We start from the raw sequence: 5,273 nt of genomic DNA, 5'->3' as shown, positions 1-5,273 counted from the left end.
ATATATTTATTTTGTTAGCCCTGTCGCACATGCATTTTTTCCATATATAGTACTATGAGAGTTGCATACGTACGGAGGCCCAGGGTATTCATGAGAGCAGGATATGCGCCAGATGCCTAGAGAATCCAACCTACAAGCGAGTGCCAACATATACGTCCATGTGCCTGCCAACCTAGCATATCCAGCATTCTCTCGAGAGCAGCATACACATTAGGATGAGTTGCAAATTGAAGTCTGAACAATACAAGTATTCACCTTCATCTCAAGAAAAAATCTCTCTCGATTTTTGCCAAGATAATCAATGGTTCATGTTTCTGTTGCACATTAACCATGGCATGCGGCAGCCTCAGCAATCACGTCTGCAAGTTATGCACAACAGAAAAGTCGTAGATCATCTAGACGCTTGGTAGTGTGGCTTCCCAACAAGAGCATACACACGCTTGAAAGGCTACGTGTACAACATCAAGAAGCCATGCATGCTCAATGGCCATTGAGTGGATCTAGATATGACACATCGCCTGCAACTGTCTAGCATATAAAGTCTCTAATGAACCCAAGTGAAAATTGTGATATCGCCCATACGAAGCTGATGAATACACATAGATGCCATGAGTTTATGATAAGGTTTACAACAAAAATCCATGACAATATCGATCTAGCGGGTCGGCGACAAGGTCTATGATAAGTTGGTACAGCGACATTGCAATCAAGGATGATATCGTAAGGCCACGAGATGGGGATCTATCTTGAATCTAATATATCAGTTTATTTTTTAGACTACTATACATGCATCAGTTAGGACCCAAGCAGTTGATAGGAAAAAGGCATGTCTATGCCAAGCAATGAAAAACTACACAAACCAAGGTACATAACTACAAGGTAAAGATTAAATATAATTTTAGTACGAGTACATCACATACTTCCAAGTAGAATGCACACTTCCCACAAAATAAATGATATGCTTACACATTACTTCTCGAAGTCACAACTTTCGGGATATTTGTGCTCTAAGTTGCACTCTCATTATTTTGATTAAACTTAATTATAAAGTTAAAAATTTTGAAATTTGGCAAGTAAAATTAAATGCATTCCCAACATGTAATGCTTCTATTTCTCTTTATGCCACAGCAGCCCGGAAAGGCGTCAAATCCATGATCGCACTCATCAGCTGGCGAATCTAGATCGAGAGGAACAATTACGTCTTCAAAGGAAAGCTACCAAGCACGGACAACATCCTCAGCTGCTGCCGCTCCGACATGGAGCAATGGAGGATTGCGGGCACAAATGTTTAGAGATATCGGCCTGTGGCATCTCCCCCTGTTTCTCTCTCTGTTTTTCCCTCACTCCACTGATCACTTTATCGAACAATTTGTCGCTCTCTTCTGCTAAGCTAATGAAAACCAGCAATCGCTGGTCAGTTCAAAAAAAATGTAATCCTTCTATTCTCTTTACTTTGCATATAACCTTTGTCATAAGTCAATCTTTGTAGAGTAGGGCCAGGTTTATAGGGAAAATAACAACATTTGAAATACCAAATCAGTATCATTAGATCTATCATGAATTCAAGTTTCATATTGTATAACTTTAATATTGTATAGCTTTAATATTATGAATAACTTTGAACAACACACATATGTCAGTAGTTCTAAATTAAGTTATAGAGTATGAAAATTGATTTCATGATACAGCAAATGACATTGAGTTAGTATATTGTGAATGACTATCTATTGAAGGAGAATCAGTGTTAATGTAACACCCGTCGAGAGTAAGCAAGCCATAAATTAACATTACTGTTGATGGACAAGTCAAGATGTGAAGAGGCAATAAACTTTAGGCACATGCCGGTGAGGATTCTATAAGAGAATGATGTATATTAGTAAGTTGTGATTTAGCATGGCAGACTACGGACCTTCAGATTTTCATTGTGACACACTAACATCAATACCAAAACAAGTTCAGCATGATGCGAGTGTCAAATTTAAAATCCCAATCTCATAATAGTACAACAACACATAAACTTGAAAATAGTAAATATGTAAAAAAATGAGCAAGATAATAACATAAAATATCTAGCCGCGCAAATGCGCGGGCCACCCTACTAGTTCTTACAAAATGGAAGTAAGCCGAAGGCGTTGCTCGTCACAGTGCCCTCCTTCAGCAGTGACTGGGTTGTAGCATCCACCACGTCATCTGGTAAGTCATCAGGGCTATGGTGTAGCGGATCATTCTTTTCTCCAGTATAAGTACACATTAAGCCGGGACGGCGGCTTAATGGAAGTATACGCCAAGTGACCCAGACTCGGACCAGATCAATGCCGTTTAAACCATTTCCCAAGAGAGCTTTAATCTTCTTGGTGGTGGAATTGAGAGGCACGCGTTCAAGGATTGTCAGCTTGTCTGGTAGCGGATGGTTAGACTCAAGGCGCAGGGCGCGAAAGCCGGGCAGAGGTTTTTCATCAGCCGGAGAAGTGTCCTGGCAGTAGAACCACGTCTGGTTCCAAGATTTTGGGTGGCTCGGTAACTCGGCATAAGGGAAAAGACAATCTCTCCGTCGCTGGATTGAGATGCCGCCAAGCTCAAGACTGGGCCCGTTGGCACGTTCATTTTGCCGGTTCATGTAAAGAAGTTCCCTGAATAAAAGCAGACTTGGCTCCTCTCCCAGGTACACCTCACAGAAGACTTGAAAATTGCAAATATTTGACACGGAATTGGGTCCGATGTCTTGAGGTCTAAGGTCAAAGAAATTTAAAATCTCTCTGAAGAATTTTGAGCCGGGAGGAGCAAATCCACGGCTCATATGATCCGTAAAAATTATTACTTCCCCTGCTTTGGGATGAGGCTTTTCTTCAGACGGGTCAGGGGCACGGTAAGACATAACATCCTTTTTTGGCAGATGCCCAGACTTCACAAACTCAGTTAGTTTGCTATTGGTAACTATAGATGGAACCCAATTGCAAGTTACAGGGGCCTTGGTAGCCTTAGGAGCCATCACAGTGATTGGCCTATGGAAAAACAAGAAGATCCGGTTCAATTTTAACCAGGGAGAAAGATCCTAATTATTCAAAGTGGCGGCTTAATGAGGGGCCTAATGATATAAGGATGATTGTGCAAACAATATTTAAGCCACTACAAATATCAAGTGCAATTCAAAATTTGTTCCGGGTCATGAGGAGCAATTAAGGTTCTGTGTCGTTTCTTTAAGCCGGATACCTCGACAGTTGTATTTTAGGGCATTTACCAAAAGAGTTTTTTCGGGTGATAAAAGCAAGTTTCACAGATAACAGTTATTACGCTGGATCAAAATATTGCTCTGAAAGGAAATTTTCTAGACCTAAAACGAGGCAGAGAAGTTCATGCACTCGAAGAGGGTTCCTGAACAAGGGAAAGGAGATCTATTTTTATGCAATATTAACACAAACAAGCACCGCAACAGTTCTACGTAGTTTTTATGATCTAAACAAGGCATTGGAAGGAACTAGCGAGGGTTTGGCGTCGGGCAGTGATGAACACCGACGAACTCAGCAAGGATCTAATGCAGATCTGACAAAGGGAATGAGAGGAACTCACGGATGCGGACGAGCTACAGAGGTTCGCCGTCGATCTCTGGTCAGAATCAGGTTGATGCGGCGGCCTGAGTCAGTGAAGACGAGAGGTTCGACGGTGGCGGCGGCAGAGCTTGGGAGGAGGCAAGAGGAGGAAGACGACTGGGAGAAAGACCTAGGTTGCCCTATTTATAAGGGAAGACTGACCGAGAGGGCGCGAAAGACGAGGAGATAACATTTATTATCCAGCGGCTCTGGCGCCTCGATTCTCGGGATGGTCAGTAAAGACAAAGATCCGTTGAAAATATGACGGAATAAAAATAAGTTTTATTGAAGATGACGTCATGGTGATTTAACCCGGATCCAGATAATGACGTCACGGCGGGTTAAAATTCTTCATGGAAGACAAGAGACTGCAGGACAGTTCATAAGGTATTTTAGGATTGACATGAACAGGTTCAAATCAATCTGGGGCCTAATGTTGGGGATATAAACATTTGTGTAAGCCGCCTAGGAGGGGCCGGGTTACGCAAAGAAGATTCACCAGAGAGAACCCCAAGAATAAAGTATGAAGGTGGCAGTCCATCAAGAGCTTAAGGCCCACATGCGACTTAAGGCCCGTTGTAGTAAACCGCCATAGTAATATACTTGTATCATAAGGTAGACTTAACTAGTCGCCGAGCCGGACATTGTGTATAAGCCGGCCGGGACTCTGTAAGCCGCAGGGCGTCAACCCGTGTATATAAGGGGACGACCTGCGGGCGACTTAGGGCAAGAAACAACTCATCGAGAGCCAGGCATAGCGTATCTCACTCCTGGTCATCGAAACATCAATATCAACGCAACTAGACGTAGGCCTTACCTTCACCGTAAGGGGCCGAACTAGTATAAAACCTCTCGTGTCCTTTGTCCCGATTAACCCCTTCAAGCTTCCTAGTTGCGATGGCTCCACAACTAAGTCCTTTCACGAGGACATCTGACGTGACAATTCCACGACAACGCCCCTCCAGCTCCACCATAGCGCTCGACCGCCTCACCACGCAGAGCTCCGCCGGCACCATCTCCAGATCGGGGGCGACCACCAGGCGTGGGTCCGCCGGGCGAGGCCAGACCGCCACCGGTGCGGCACCCGAAGGCGACGGCGAGGGAGGGAGCGGCGCGCTCGGCGCCGACAGACGCGGCCAAGACGAGCCCGATCGCACCTCCACACGAGAACCCGAAGCGCCTCTAGCAACCTTAGCAGCGGCAGCATGCCTGAGCTCCTCCACCGGCGACGGACTGCGAGGCCTCTTGCACTGACTTGCGACATGGCCGGAAAGACCGCAACGGAGGCACACCACCTTGTTCGAGCAGTCCTTGAGGAAGTGGCCCTTCTCCAAGCACTTGAAGCATCTGTCACGCATCTCCGGCGAGACCTCCTTGCGATCAGGCGAAGGGCGCCGGGAAAGCTCCGTCGGCGGCCACTCCTCGAGGCGGCGCTTCCAAAGCGTCTTCTTGGAGGAGGGTGCAGCCTGCCATGGCGAGATCCGCCGCGACGGGCCGCCCTCGAGCCCCTCCCCCGACCGAACAACAGGGGCCCCGCCCCCGGCCGAGCTCTCAGACGCCGACGCGAACGAGAGGCCGAGGCCGGAGACGACCGGTCGCTCCCCCTGGAAGGCAGAGGTGATGGATCTGGGGCTAGATCCCATGGCACACGTGGGGGTCGGAGGAGGCGCACAGCGGGGAGGAACA

This window comes from Triticum dicoccoides, chromosome 3B (assembly GCF_002162155.2).
Source record: "Triticum dicoccoides isolate Atlit2015 ecotype Zavitan chromosome 3B, WEW_v2.0, whole genome shotgun sequence".
Taxonomy (NCBI): Eukaryota; Viridiplantae; Streptophyta; class Magnoliopsida; order Poales; family Poaceae; genus Triticum; species Triticum dicoccoides.
The sequence above is the reverse complement of the archived record's forward strand: the minus strand, read 5'-3'. Positions refer to the sequence as shown.